This window comes from Peromyscus californicus, unplaced genomic scaffold (assembly GCF_007827085.1).
Source record: "Peromyscus californicus insignis strain IS unplaced genomic scaffold, ASM782708v3 Scaffold_16__1_contigs__length_79575227, whole genome shotgun sequence".
In the NCBI taxonomy this organism is placed as follows: Eukaryota; Metazoa; Chordata; class Mammalia; order Rodentia; family Cricetidae; genus Peromyscus; species Peromyscus californicus.
Genome location: NW_026294458.1, coordinates 73,190,652 through 73,206,617, shown reverse-complemented (window position 1 = coordinate 73,206,617; position 15,966 = coordinate 73,190,652). Strand labels below are relative to the sequence as shown.

Below are 15,966 nucleotides of genomic sequence, written 5' to 3'. Positions count from 1 at the left end.
CCAGAGAAACTAGGTAACAAGGAGGGTTCATAGAGGGACACACAGATCTCCCTGGGAAGGGGAAATAGAAGAGATTTCTTGAGTTGACTCAGGGCAAGTGGGGATGGGAACAGGAACAAATCAGGTTGCAGGGAGGGGGGGGGTACTAAAAGTGACTACCGGAAAGGTGGGGGGTACTGCCATGTCAAGTGAAAACCTGGTGTAAGAGAATCTCCCAGGAATCTACAAGGACGACCCCAGCTAAGACTCCTAGCAATAGAAGCTATGTAGCCTGAACTGGCCATCTCCTGTGGCCAGATGGGTGCCTAACCCAATTGTCATCGGAGAGGCTTCATCCACCAACTGATGGAAACAGGTGCAGACCCACACCCACACATTAGGCAGAGTTCGGGAAATCCCGCAGAAGAGGGGGAGAAAGGATTGTAGGAGCCAGAGGAGTCAAGGACACCACAAGAAAACCCACAGAATCAACTAACCTGGGCTCATAGGTGCTCACGGAGACTGAACCAACAACCAGGTCGCCTGCATGGAACTGACCTAGGCACTCCACATATGTGTGACAGTCGTGTAGCTTGGTCTACACATGATTCTTAAACACAGGGAAAATATGCTCAATGCCCACCATTAGAAATGTATAAACTATACATACAAGATTTTTATGAAAATATCAGAAATGGTAAGAATCCAAAAATTTGAAAATTACCCTTTTGATCTTATGTGGAATTGAGGTAGCCTCTCATACATGTCTACAAGGGCCTTATTGGGCATCTCCTGCAGAGTAGTGAGACTGTGATGTCTGTCCGACTGGAGATGCATTTGCCCTTTGATTTAGCAGTTACCCTGTGCAAAAACAAAACCCTGGACCTTGTGGAGAACAGCAGAGCGATCTACTCCAGCACTGTTTAAACACAGAAGATTGAAAACAGTGTACATGTCCACCTGCAGGGAACAGCTTGGGTGCATGCATGCTGGACAGTGAATGAAAAGAAAACACGAAGTGAAGAGATCCTTCATCTGCTGTGTGAAAAGATGTCCCACATCACAGTTAACTGGGAACAACAAAATGGAGCACTGGGTTGTATAAGACCCACTAAGTAAGGAAGCTGGGGAGTCTGAGAAGAATATCTAATACATGTTATAAAAAAAAAAATCCCTCAGCTGGGCAGTGATGGTGCACGCCTTTAATCCCAGCACTCGGGAGGCAGAGGCAGGTGGATCTCTGTGAGTTCCAGGCCAGCCTGGGCTACAGAGCGAGATCCAGGATGGGCACCAAAACTACGCAGAGAAACCTTGTCTCAAAAAAACAAAACAAAACAAAACAAAACAAAAATCCCTCAATACATCAACCTCTCCAGGGTGAAGGTAGGGACAGAACAGGTGTGAAAGAAAGCTTTTTCCTTGTGATCCACAGCTTTGGACTTGAACCCTACCATCCACTTATTCAAAATTAGGTAAGTCAACCTTCAGCCCTGGGAAGCAAACACAGAGCAATGTCTGCTCACAATGCCTCCCTCATCCCCAGAGCATCCTGGCTTCCTCTGTGCTACAGAATGAGCATGCATGACCTTGGTTACAGGGCCTCAGGTGGGCATAGCAGAGTCCCTACAGGCCACAGGACTTGCTCAGGCCTGTCTGCTAAAGCCAAAGATTATCTTAGAACCTGAAGTGCAGGGATAGGAGGGAACCTCTGATTCCTAAGATAAAGAGGCAACCTGCGGGGGGACCTCTCCCATTGCTTGTGCCCTAGAAAGGCTAAGAAGCAGCCCAGGACTGGCCAGTCTGGGTGGCCAAGCTTTATAGGAATTTCCAATTGTCTTCTAGTTTCCCTATCCCTGAGCTCCCTCACTGCCTGGCAGACTTGAAAGAAAAAGTTTAGGATCACCTGACCAAGGAAGGCATTGCAAAGGAAACTGGCTTTTGAAGTATGTGGTGGCTGTCCTCAGGCCCTAGGCGCCTTAACTGGTCTAGGACAGAACGAGGTCTGGATACTGGAGTCTGGTTTTGTTTTTGTTTTATTTTAACTTCCCGGGGAAGGCATGCCATAATGCAACCAGCAGACTTGTTTACATCTCCAGTAGGCCTTTTAATGACCCTGTGGCTAGAGGGCCATACACAGCAGCTCAAGCTATGAGCAGGCAACGGACAACACTGGCTCAGGGCACGCCGGGACTCTCTGGGCCTCGGCGGAGAAGGACTTATTTAGTCACAATGTGCTGTCCACTCCCTCGACTTGAGCCACTGCCTGTCCGCAAATAACCACTGAGCATCTCGTATGATTCCAGCACAACCTGGAGCATTCCAGAGCTTCACAAGCTCCAGGATTCCCTCTGCTTTCAAGTCTCCTCCACAAAGAGAGGGCAGTGATGAAATGATCGCATACTGGTCCCTAATTGCTTCTGGTCTCCTTGGATCCACTGCTTCATAGCTCCTCTTGGTCTCAGAGTCTCCGGCACAGCGCTTCTCAACCTTCCTAACGCTGAGACCATTTAATACAGTTCCACATGCTGTGGTGACCCCCAACCATAAAATTATTTTCATTGCTGCTTCATAACTGCAATTATGAATTGAACAATTCGTAACTGCTATGAATTGTAATGTAAATATCTGATATATAGGATATCTAATCGACAAGCTTTAAGCCTCTAACGTGCAACCCCCAAAAGGGCTATTGAGGGGGGTCGTGACCCATAGGTTGAGAAGCCATGTTCCAGCAACCCCCCCCCCCTTGGAAACCATCACAAGCCTTTGACAAATACCTGCTCGTGTCATGAGATTTGTTAGGGTCAGAACGAAGGCACTGGTAGCTCTGACAAGCTAGCTCAGCCACACGCCCAACTTCAACAGGCCAGTTAAGGACACAGTGAATGGGAACGAAACCCATCAACAACAACAAGTTAGAAGGGAAAGAAAGGGGAATAGCGGCGACGCAGTGTGGCCAGACGGGAAGAGGAACACACAAAGAAGCCCAGCGACCGCCCTCAACCGTTAGGAGAACTTGCTGCTCTTGCAGAGGACCCCATTCAGTTCCAGATGATCCGATGCCTTCTTCCGGCCTCAGAGGACACCCAGCACGCATGCACACACAAACAAGCAGGCAACACACACATGTGGAAGTAAATAAATCTTTAAGGTAGAAGTGGAGAAGCATCCGTAACAAAGAAGTCCTGGCCAAAGTGTGGGCCTCCCCACCCAACCTGTCATTCTCAGGATCTTCTGCAGAGTGGTGACAAGTTGCCACAGTTGTGAGGACTCCCTTCTAGAAACAAGCTCCTCCTTTGGCTGGCCGACACCAGGACTCAACATTTCCCTTCTCCTACCTTGAGATTCCAAGGAATCTCTTGGGTCCTTTGTCTCAATACTCAGACCATCAAAGCAAAGGTCAAAGTGTCTTTTTCGTAGATGCTCATCCTTGGCGGGACCATTACGCTTGGTTTCCCCAGGAACGACACTCACCTTGTTCCTCCAACAAGAAGGAGGCCCCCCCACCCACCCACCTCAGACCCATTCGTCAGCATACATTCCACACCTGAACTCTTCCTCCCCTCAAAATCCATGGGGCGCAGCACCTTGCCTCCTCATTGAGTGTGGTGGTTAGTTTTCAACTTGCCACAACCTAGAACCATCTGAGAGCCTCTGGTGAGAAATTTTCTAAATATGGTTGGCCTATGAGCATGTCTCTGAGGGACTGTGTGGATTACTGATTGATGTAGGAAGAGCTAGCCCACTGTGGGTGGCACCATTCCCTAGGCAGGGGATCCTGAGCAATATAAGACAGGGGAAAGCCAGGTAAAGCAAGGGTCCATCCATTTGTCCTCTCTCTACTCTGGACTGTGCATGTGATATTTTAAGTTTCTGCTTCAACTTCTCCTCTAATAATGGACGGTGGCCTGGGAGTGTCAGCCAAATAACTCCTTCCTCCTCTAAGCCACTTTTGGTCAGGAAGTTTTTTCACAGCGACAGAATGAAACCAGAACACTGGGTCTCTGCTCAAAGAACACCTTCCCCACAAGGCCTTCCTCCTCACACTATTAAAAACTGTCCCCACTCTCCCATGTCCCACCTCCCCCTTCCTTCTTTTTTCTTTTTTTTCTGCCTCACTTGCCTGCCTTAAACACACCACAGTTTTCCTACTGCGTGATATCACCCACCTCCCCAATGCCCGACACAGGGGAGCCTAACAGATATGTGCTGGATGCATAAAAACAAGCGCTGATTGGTTAACTTTGTTGTTGTCGTTTCTTTAACTCAACTGAAATGGCACCCATTACGCGTTGTTTGCGTTGAGTAAAATTCACCCCCCACATACTTCTCTGCACTGCCATAGAAGGAGCTTCATTTGATTTTAGTCTCGCAGATGACCTTGGTTGGTATATGAGACAGGAGTGAAAAGAATTCTGACCCCACAGAGGTGAAAACCAAGAGTCCGAGAGGTGAGGTCCCAGCACGTTCACTGGGTCACCGTCGGAACTGGGTTGGGCTTCGTTTACTGATATAAGGATAACTAAGGAAGGCTGGCAAGAACCAATGTAAAAGATTTATTTCATCACAGTTCTACAGGACATGAGAAAAGCCGCTTCAGGGACTTAAGTAACTTTGGCTTATCGTTCAGGGGGCAGAGTCCATCGCAGCAAGGAAAACACGGCAGCAGGCAGGCTGAGCAGGAAGCCAGCTGATCACAGGGCCTCCTCTCCAGGAAGAAAAGAGAGAACAAGGGGTGGGACTGAGTTATAAAATCTCAAGGCTGCCCCTGCTCACTCCCTGCTCCAGCAAGGATGCACATCCCAAAGGTTCCGTGACTTTCCCCGCACAGCACCATCAGCTGGGATCACGTGATCAAACACGAACCTACGGGGACATTTCTCACTCAAACTACAACATAAATGAAGAGCTGATTCACAAAAAAACTGTATTTGTAAGCTTAATCTTGTCATCGTAGGATAAAACCAACCTAATTAAGAGCAAAGCAAACGTTTATCTGCTGGGCAGAAGGGGTAAACAATGTTCCCAAGCTCAAATGGGATCAAGAGTAGGCAGGGTTGCTGCCCAGTTCAAAAGTTCTGCTGTGGACCTGTCTGAGACCTTATTAACAATGCCTGCCAACTCCATTTTTATTTTTATTTTTTGATCTTCTCAATAAAGAGCGGACGTCCATGTAGAAATGCCACTGTGCACGGACAGAAAACCTATTGAGGATGAACCCTGAGCACAAGTCCTGTCCTGACCCTTCCTTCCTGCCTGTCTAGGAATCATGTGAACCCCTCCGGGAGGAGATTTTAGGACCCACTCTCAGACTCCGTAGGTCGGAGATTTATGGCTAGATTTTACCAGAACAGATGGAAGGACGATTGGATTCCTATTTCTAGGTTTTATGACTGCCTTTGGGGAGGGGGAACTGGGGTTCTAGTTTCTCTGTTGCCATGGAGAGGAGAGGGGATGCACAGGAGGTTTGGAGGGCTGAGGCCTCCTGTGCGTTTGACATCACCGCCCTGCGCCTGCTGAAGCACCTGTTTTTGTCCTAGGTTCGGAACCTGGGTCCCCACCTCGGGGCTTTGGGGTTGCTTGTGAGTATTTATCTCCTTCTCCTCTGCGCATCTGTTCTTCCTGAGACATTTTTACTTTGCTCCAAGAAACAACGCCTGTATTTTCCTCCTTGTTTTTCTCCCCCACATCTTATACAGATAGCTGTCATCCTCTGCCCTTCCACCCCCTTCCAGAAAGAAACCCTTGCTCTTCCCTCTGGGCAGCAGCGCCTGGAACAAGGGTTCCTGCTTTCCGGGTGGTCTCCAGGTATGAAGGGCAGAACCAGGTCCTGGACTCTTAAAATAATGGCCATGGTTGACATAATTCACATGTGCCCTAGAGGTCTGGTACCTCCCCTTCTTCCCAGGGCAGGCTCCCAGTCTCCTGGGCCCCACACACCCCTGTCCCCATCCTCGCTCTGCTCAGGACAAACCGGCATGTCCCTTCTCACTGGCTCTGGAATTTTCCGCGCCTGTCTGAATTACAACACTGTCTCACTGGGTCAGTGGCTTGCATTGTTATCTCACATCTTCATCAATTCGATCCTTCTTTCTAGACACCACCGTTGTCCCAGGGTGGGAGGATCAAAGAAGACGCCCGGTCCTTTATCCCCACTATATACACCAAAGTGCCCAGTCCCATCCAGGAGTTTGAGGGGGTGTGTGGGGTGGGGGCTGGCAATCTCAAGCAGGATTTATAGCTTAAGTGGGCAAGGTGAGAATCAGAGTGTGTAACACACACAAGGGGAAAGCCACCAGCATCCCTCCCACCCACCCCACAGTGACGCACACCTCGGGTTTCTCATGGATTTTTGCGCACAAAGCTGCTGTCGCAGACATGGAAGAGCGCAGCAGTTTGGGTTGTAAATCAACAATCAGGCCAGGCTGGGCGGGCGGGTGCCCGGCGATGCAGCGCTCCGCTCCCCTAGGGGCTGCGGCAGCAGGCGCTTGGAATTTTCCACCGGTGGGCAGACCCGCAGAGCCGCATCCCATTGGCGGAGCTCGGTGGCGTCGCTGCGTGGGTGCAGAGGTGAGCTCAGCCAGCCACGCACAGTGGACTCCGGAGAGGTTCTGCTTGGGCCGGGTGGGCGGGGTCCGAGGGGAGGCGGGAGCGAGGTTGCTGGTCCCCAGCCACCGCCTCTGTCGCCAGACCCGGGGATGGGGAGGAGGGAGGGGGGCTCCCCTCTGCTCAATCCCCGTCCCCCCTCCTCTGGCCTGACCCCAGACCCGTGTTCCCTCTTCTTGGCCTTATTTAATCCATTAAACACGTTGCCATCAGTAGATCCCATTTGGCGGATCAGGTCAGTACCAGTGTTGGAAATGGGAACCCATTCCTGGTCCATGGAGAAAAGCGGTGAAGGGCGGTGGGGACAGGAAGTGGTCTCTTTGCTTCTGTCAAACGAGAGAAATCCCTGCACCGACTGTAAGACAGGAGACGTCTGCTCTGTCCAATCAGCGCGCTCACACCGGCCTAATTAAAGGAATTTGTGTGGGAGCCTGGTCTGCTACAGCTTTAAAACAGCTTGTTTTGTTTCTCCTGAGTTGTTAAACCCACCCTAGTGGCTACCTTTGGCTAACTGGAAATGGTTGCTGGGTGAATGAATGAACGAACTCTGTGACAGCTAGGTAAGCCCTGGCTCCTGAGTGGGGGCGACTCGTGTGTTACGTGACCTTGGACGCCTCGAGGTTTCTTTTGAGCCCTTTGCTTTAAAAACAAGGCTAATAATAGGTTGCTCGAAAAGTTAAATGTAGAATTATTCTCTGACCCGTCTCATCCTTTGGGGCCAGAACTTGCCAGGGCTGTCTAGAGCAGACCGACAGAGTTCACAACCCAAGCGTCCACCGCTGGATAAACAAAGTGGGTTCCTATATACTGGGTATTATTCAGCCCTGGAAAGGAAGGGCATGCTGGCATGTCACACCATGCTGACCCTGGAAAACGTGTCAGGTGGGAAAGGCAGATGTAGATATAGGCCACACAGTGACGTGTGCATGCTGAGTCAGTCCATAAAGACTAGCACAGCCGAGGTTGCCGAAGCTGAGGTAGGGGGTGTGTACAACCACCTGGTGTCTACAGCATCCATGAGAAAGCTGATGGCTTCCCAGCATTATAGACTGCTGCTACTGTAAAGTGCTTGATTTTATGTCAGGTGGATTTCCTTTTTTTGCTTGCTTGTTTGTTTGTTTGTTTGTTTTTTTGCTTGCTTGTTTGTTTGTTTGATTTTTGGTTTTTTTTCGAGGCGGGGTTTCTGTGTAGTTTTGGTGCCTGTCCTGGATCTCGCTCCATAGACCAGGCTGGCCTCGAACTCACAGAGATCCGCCTGGCTCTGCCTCCCGAGTGCTGGGATTAAAGGTGTGCTCCACTATTGGCCTGATTTCCTCTTAATAAAACAAATTTTGTTTTATATTTAAAATTTTGTAGTGGATAGCTGTTCTGTGACCTTGAAGCACTGCCCCTAGAGATGTCCTACCTGTGACCTTGAAGTATCTGCCCCTGGGGTATGACTCAGGACTACCCTTAAGACTACTCTACTCTTTCCCTGGTGGACTTGGATGCTGAGACAGGCTGAAGAACAGTGTGGGCTGTAACTCCGCCCTCTAGGGCCCTGTGATAAATCTCCTGTGCTGTAGTGAATTTTCCTCCCTAATAAATTCCTTCACTCTTTAAGCAGATTCCGTGGATTTCTCGTAATAAAATTTTTGTGTGGTGTATGTGGAGGCTGGAGACAGACACCAGGACTCCTCACTTGCCTTGTTACTCTTCCACTTTATGCGTGGAGGCAGGGTCTCTCAACCAAACCCAGTGCTCCCCACATGCTAGTCTTGCTAGCCAGCTGACCCTGGGGCTCCCCCACCTCCACCTGCCCGGGCTGGAATTCCAGGTGGACCACCATGAACACCCGGAATTAGTTAGGGTTTCTAGGGACCTGGACCTAGAGTCCTCGCACTTTCAAGGGCTTTAACAGCTGAACCATCTCCCCAGCACTTCAAACCATTTTTAATGACGCTAATAAGACAAATACACGCCTGAAGACAAAATAGAATCACCTACATAGAGAAGATTGAACAAGTGAAAAGCCTGCCTGCTCATCCCCGCCACATTATTTTCTAGCAAGGGGGAAAATGCTTTTTCCAAAGCATTCGGGCAACCCCGGGGCCCACTCAGCACCAGGTGCAGTGGAGCGTGGGACTGCCCCAAGTTCCCTGACTAGGAAGACAGAAGGCTGCAAAAGGGCTGGAGGCTTTCTCTTGTCTAACCCTGGGCTCGGCAGTGCTCCCCAGTGCTCCCCAGCCCTTCCTGCAGGGCTTTGAGGCACCATGGGAACCAGTGGAAGCTGTGGATGACAGGATCGTGTCTTTCAAATGTTCAACACAGAATCCTTAGAACAGCTCTAGGGCAGGCGGCTTGGACCAGGAGCCAAGCTGCCAGGACTGGTGTGTGTCCTGGGTCTGCCATCTTCCACATGGGAAGTGGAGGGTCTCAAGCCAAGGCTAACCTAACCAAGGCTCACCCAACCAATGGGGATTATTAAAAAAAACCTATTGAGTAAGCCTGTGTGTGTGTGTGTGTGCGCTCACGTGCACCAGCAATGGAACTTGTGCTCAACAAGCATCAACTGCCATAGAGAGGGAGACAAGTGATCAAGAGAAGTGGAGGGGCCCGTGCTCTGCTGTGGGATATTGGAGTGATGAAGAAAAGGGCCACCAAGAGTCTCTAAAGCCCAACGGAGCTGCTTGGAAGTGATACAAAGCAATCCAGAGCTCTGCATGGTCAAACAGGGACAGGGAAATGCTGGCCCAGGGGACAGTGTCAGGAAGGACAGGTGGTCTGAAGGAATGGCCTGAATATAGAGCAAGCAAGAGCTGCCCCCCAGGTCACCATCCCAAGATATGAGTGGCTCAAAAGTGGGGGTAATGTTGACATTTGTGATTTCCCACAAGGCACACCAAGAATATTCTTTATTCTGACAGCAGAAAAGGGACTCTGAAGTTTTGTCCCTTGTAATGGAGAGTGACGTTCTCAAGGTGGCATCTGTGGTGGCAAGGGAGTGGCATCCTTCGAAGCCACAACAAGTTCTGCTCTGAAATAGAAACCCTGGGTGCAGGTGTCCCCCATCTGCTGGCTCCTCTGTGCCTGAGGTGAGAATCCTCTCAGGAGAGTAAGCCTCCTGTAAATCAACCCAGGGCTGACAGCCCTTGGCAGCAAGGAGGAGGAAGAATTTGACAAGACTCTGGCGTTTCCTGTTTCCCATCTGAAACCACCCACATCCTTTGTAATATCCACGCCCATCCAACCATCCCACCAACTTTGCTGGACCTGCGCTGATCTGCCTTTTCACGGTGTGCTAGGATGAGAACTCAGGTGCGGTATGCTTTCCCATCGGACTGTCTTTGAACCACCAGCCCACCACTAATGACACAGAAACTTATCGTTAATTATGAAAGCTTAGACTTGTTCTTGACTAGCTCTTAAAACTCCAATTAAGCCTTTGATCCCAGCACTCAGGAGGCAGAGGCAGGCGAATCTCTGTGAGTTGGAGGCCAGCCTGGTCTACAGAGTGAGATCCAGGACAGGCACCAAAACTACACAGAGAAACCCTGTCTCAACAAAACAAAAAACAAAAAAAACCACAAAAACACCTCAAATTAACCTGTTTCTATTAATCTACATCTTGCCGTGTGGCTTTTGCCTCTCCCATGTCTGGCTTGTTCTGGGTCTCGCTGGCGCTGGCATTTCCCGTGCACCTAAGTTCATCTCTGGTTCCTCTCTCCCCCCAGAAGTCCCACCTATTCTTTCCAGCCTAGCTGTTGGTCATTCAGCTCTTTATTAAACCAATCAGAGGGCATCTTGGCAAAGATACATCTTCTCAGTGTACAAAAAGATTATCCCACAATGCTGAGGTGTGCCACAGTTGGAGGGTCTGTGGTACAGCACATGCGCATGCGTGCGCGTACACACACACACACACACACACACACACACACACACACACACGGTCAGCCTATATCCCCAAAGTTAGCTGCCACCAGAGTGAAGAGTCTAGTGAGCAGGTATTTCTGGAAAAACTAGTCACCAACATCCCAGAAAAACAGAATGGTTTGGTAGGGAGGCACCACCAGACTTCAGACTCTGCAGTCTTCCAAACATGCATGTGGTCCACCCACTACAAACTGGTTCTGGTATCCTAGGATACCAAAATACACAATGCTCACATTCTTTATATAAGGTGGCATGGTCCTTGCATAGAACCTGTCACATCTCCCCCTACACTTTAGAGATGTATTTGCATGTGAGTGAGTATGCCTCATGGGTGTGGATGCTCACTGAGGCCAGCAGATCCTTTGGAGCTGGAGTTAGAAGCAATCGTTGAGCCATCTGATATGGGTGCTGGGAACCAAACGCTGGTCCCCTGGAAGACCAGAAAGTGCTCTTAACTGTTAAGCCATCTCATCAACCCTGCCATATACTCTCAACCACCTTCAGGTTACTTTAGAGTACCTAGAACAATGTAAACACCATGAAAATCATTGTTATATTGTGTTGTTTAGAGTCTGGTGACAAGAAAAGCCAGTACCTGTTCAGTGTGGATGTAATTTCCTCCCCCACATGTTTTTATTCTACAGTTGGTTTAAGGTAAGAATGGGAACCCACACATAGGAAGACTGTACAGGTGCTGGGATTCCACAAGAGAAAGAAACGTCCTCTCCTGACACCATCTGATACCACAGTTGTGAGTGTGCGTGTGCATGTGCGTACACTGCTGAGAATGGAATCCTGGACCACCCACGTGTTAAGCAAACCCTCAACCACTGAGCTAACTGGTTTACCTGAAAAATTTTCAAGATTTTAGTATGTGTGTGTGTGTATGTCTCTGTGTATGTGCACATATGAGTGAGTGGGTGCCTGCAGAAGCCAGAGGAGGGCATTGGATCCACAGGGAGCTGAGAGCCATCTGACGGGGGGGGGGGGGGGGGGGGGCGCTGAGAAGCGAACCTGGGTCCTCTGCAAGAGCAGCAAGTGCTCTTAATCTACCTGAAATGTTTTGTGTGTATGGTACATTGCTGCGCCCTCCTCTCTCCCACGTCCACACATCTCACAGACACAGACTAACACTTCACCGTGGATGGCGAGAAGCTCGGAGTGAGAGATGCCGAGTGAGTGAGTGTATCCAAAGGTTAGGAGCAGGACTAACCTCAGGGGTGTCTATTCTTCTCACATAATAACAGATACATATTGTAGGATGTTTAATTAAAAACAACAACAGGAGAATTTTAAGAATGGCAGTCTGGCCATTTGAGAATTACCACTAAATCTTAAAGTCCTGGCTATTTTTTAGTATCTACAATTACAGCTGTTCAGCAGGCACCTCTGGAGGGGCCGTAGGTTCCTGTGTCCCAGAAGAACTTTGGAACACATGGATAACAGCAAGCACACTGAACAGATTTGTTGAGCAGGAATACATTCCCAAAGGAGGAAGTCAGGGGGACAAAGAATTGGGTAGAAGCGTAGGTGTGCATTTCTCTGCTGGCTAAGAATGTTGAACACCTTTAAAAACAGTTGTTGCTTTTTGTATCTCTTCTTTTAAAAACTGCCTGTCAGTTCATTTGGCCCATTTATTGACTGGCAATCTTGTTGTCTAAATTTTGAAAATCTTTACATAGTCTGGATAGTAGCCTAACGTTCTCTCTCATTTGTATTAAATGTGTGTGTTTAGGTGGGAGGAAGTGGGGTTGGAAGCTGGGAAACTGAGTCCATGAAATGGAAACTCTAGGCTGTAAGGGAGGGGGAGTATGGAGACAACAGATGTCTAGAAGGAATATCGACTGCAGGGTCTTTTTCCTGCCATGTGGAGGTAGCCACGGCTGCACTGAATGAGCTGGAAATGGCTGGTATTCTCCAAGGACGGCATTCTAGAACACCTGGAAACATTATATTTATATGCGACATTTTAATATAAAAGTGCCACCTCCTCTGCTACAGTTTGATTAGTGAGCCCTTTGCTTTAACAATAGCATATGAGTGTGGGTTTTTTGCACACAAAGAGACAATTTTAAGGGTCATTTTCAAACTATTGCTGTAGCTGCACCAAATTCTTGAACCCGTGAAGGTGCTGGGGCATCCCTGAAAAAGAGAGTAAACTGCAGAGTGGAGGGAGATGGTGAGTGCTCATCCTCTAGCTACCCCAGGACAGCTCTGCTGTGTGCCAGGAGCACATGGAAGACTGATATGAAGGAGAGGCTCCTCTAGGGGGCATAATTTGAAACCGCATGATTCTTTAATGCTGTCTAGTGTTTCATCCTGTCTATAAGTGATAATTTATTGATAACCAAGTCCCTGGTTTGGACATTTGGGCTGTCTATGGGTCAGGAGTGGTGTTCAGCTACAAATATCAAGTTCCTAAGAGACGGAGACGTAAATAAATGAAAGTTTTTCCTTCTCTGATATGAGGAAATGCGTGGAAGGACGCAGTGCTGACATTGGAGTCAAAGAGACGCTGCCCCGAGTCTCCCCTAAAGTGTTTTCCTGTGTGGTCTCCCTGTTTGCTTTTGTGGGCATCCCTTTGCCCAGTCCCAACTGCCAAGAATCCAGAAAACACGTTTAGCCAAAGCTTCATCCCCTCCTGCTGCAAATCCAAGGGTCTGTGAGTAAAAGGGGAAAGATTTGAAAGTGCTGACCGGTTGCCATGGAAATCCTTTCCCCAAAGCTTCTCACATCCTAAGGTTCCCTCAGCATCTAGTCCTTGAGAGGAAATTGAACCTTTAAGGAGCCGCAGTGTCCTGAGACTTCTCGTATAAGTATTCCTTTAGAAATGCACTCATTTGCACTCACCCACAGTGTCCAATGCAAAAGGACCTGCTAACACACACATGGTTACGGTGCTTTCTTGTTTTTTAGGCTTTGCTGACTGAAAAAGCAAAATTTTCATGATTTTCTTTAATGGTTTAAAAATATTTGATTTACTATAGTGTGATGTGTGTGCCCCGGAACCATGCTAAGATACTGTTAAAATACACGCTCTGATGCAGCAGTCACAGGTAAGGAGCTCTCAAATGACGCAGGTGCTGCAGGTCCACATGCTGACTGGAGTCGTTTCTGGGCATGCCATCACCAACGTGGTTCCATTATGTCATAGGCACAGTTCAGAATCCAGGGGCTCTGGCTGAGATTTCCTGGATTCTGCATGCCAGGACAAAAAAAGGGGGGGGGCAGGGACAGTGACAGAAATAGAGACATTTATCAAGAAAGAAAAAAGAAAAAGGCACTCTGAGAACAAAGTGGGCTAGAGACCTGGGAGTATCAAAGCTCTAGGACCCTGGCTATGAGAGTTCTGATTCTTTTTGTTTGTTTGTTTGTTTGTTTGTTTTTCGAGACAGGGTTTCTCTGTGTAGCTTTGTGCCTTTCCTAGTACTCACTTTGTAGCCCAGGCTGGCCTCGAACTCACAGAGATCTGCCTGGCTCTGCCTCCCAAGTGCTGGGATCAAAGGTGTGCGCCACCACCGCCAGGTCGGCATTCTTTATGCAGTGCATTTGGAGACTGGGGCTGTTGGTGTTGTTCATTTTGTGCCTGTTTTGTTTTGCTACATTGTAGCCTACAGCCGGAGTGGTTTCTAGTCTTCCCTTGCCCTGGTTCCTTTTGGGCTTTTCTTGATGACTCCTACCTCAGTTATAAAGCAGACTATGTCTAGACAGCGGAGTGAGCCCTGATGCCCTGAGGAGCAGCCTGCCCACAGAGGAGGGTCAGTAAACGCCCTGGTGTGGACTGGCTCCCAAAGCCTACTCTCTAGCCATGGACTGAGGCTACAGACAGATTGACTCAGTTCTGCTTGTTCCGCCCAAGACTTCTGCGTGGGCTGGGAGAGCCTAAAGATACGGGCAGCCTCGGACTGTCCAAAGTGTGTTAAGCATCCCTACTGCTGTGGTCCACGCAGACAAGGAGACTGGACAGTCCAGGCAGAACCTGGGTGTCTCTGGTGGGTTGGGAGAACCATGGTTACCTGGAGAAAGCCTGGAGTGGAGGTCTGCTGCTCCAATATTAACTAGGGTCTGGGTCCCCTTTTTTCCCAACCTGTACAGCTTCCACCAGTAACCACCTCCAAACTTGCCTCGGATTTGAGCAGTTGAGAGAGCTTTCCGGGAGTTTGCAGAAGCTGAATTCCCTGGTGGGATTACGTCAGAAGCCTGGAAGGTGAGCAGAGAGAAGCAGGGAAGGAGGGGTCCAGAGCAGAGTGGTGGAGGGCACCGTGGGGGTCTCAGAGGATTGGGGGGGGCATCCAGAGAGTTGGTCCCAGGTACAATGCTAAGGTTTAAATGTGTCCCCCAACATTCATGGGTTGGAAACTTAATCGCCATCACAAGTGTGGAGGCTTTGTGGTTGCTAAGGCTCTGTCGCCATGAATGGAGAATGTAGTCATCACAGGATGCAGTATTGGGGTGCCTCTCTTGCTTTCTTCTCAGGCATATCTGCTCTCACCAGACAAATGCTCTCAATCTCAGACTCCCCAGCCCCCAGGTCAGGAAGAAAGAAATCTCTATATTCTATAATATAAATTACCCAGTCTCGAGTATTCTCTTGGAGTAACAGAAAAAGACTGAGCCACACTTTTTCCAGATTTCCTGCCCTGAGACTCCTGACCCCAGGAACACAGTCTAGCCCAGGATCTTGTGCCAGGGCCATGGGGCTGGGGTAGAGGGTGAGGAGGAAAATTTCCTCACCTTGAGATGTGAAAACAAAAGGAAAAAATCAGGATGAAGTAATATTGAATGAGCTTTTTCAAAAAGGAGTTAGGGGAGGTGTGAAGAGGCAGGGCTTACGCAGAACTCCAGCTGCTGCTGAGGACAGTGGACCTGGTTACCTTCACCCTGAGGGCAGCACCTGGAGCTGAAACTATGCTGGAGACCCCACATGCATCTCCAAGGCTGTTGGACCCCTGTCTGATGCACATTCATATGCATCATTCATTCATTCATTGTATGTGCATGTGAACATGTTCATGTGGGGACACACATGTCAGCGTGCACATCTGGAACATGAGGGGAGGCCAACAGTTGATGCTGGATATCTCCCTCTGTTGATTTCAATCTTCACCTTAGTGTTGGAGACAAGATCTCTCACTGAAACTGGAGTTCACCAATTCTGAAGAGGTGGGCAGCAAACCTCAAGGATCCTTCTATCCACATCCCTAACACGGGGGTCTCAGACACGGGTCACCACCCCTGGATTTTATGTGAGTGCCAGGACTTCAGAGTCCAGTCTCCATTGTTGTGTGTCAGTCAGTTTACCAACCCCAAGTATATGCATTCTCTGTGTGTGTGTGCGCGTGCATGCTCTCTGTGTATCTCTTTCTCTCTCTGTCTCTCTTTGTCTCTATCTCTCTCTGTATATATCTCTCTGTCTCTCACTCTGTCTCTTTGTCTCTGTTTCTTACTCTGTGTGTGTGTTCTCTC

The 15,966-nt window shown here is 49.0% G+C and overlaps 1 long non-coding RNA gene across 1 annotated transcript; it reads left to right on the top strand.

The window, feature by feature from the left end:
* Window positions 1–3,535: 3,535 nt before the first annotated feature.
* LOC128112254 (uncharacterized) lies at window positions 3,536–8,192 on the top strand. The gene is made up of 2 exons (XR_008218925.1): window positions 3,536–6,549; window positions 7,942–8,192. It is a non-coding gene; the product is annotated as an uncharacterized LOC128112254 (long non-coding RNA).
* Window positions 8,193–15,966: the final 7,774 nt, after the last annotated feature.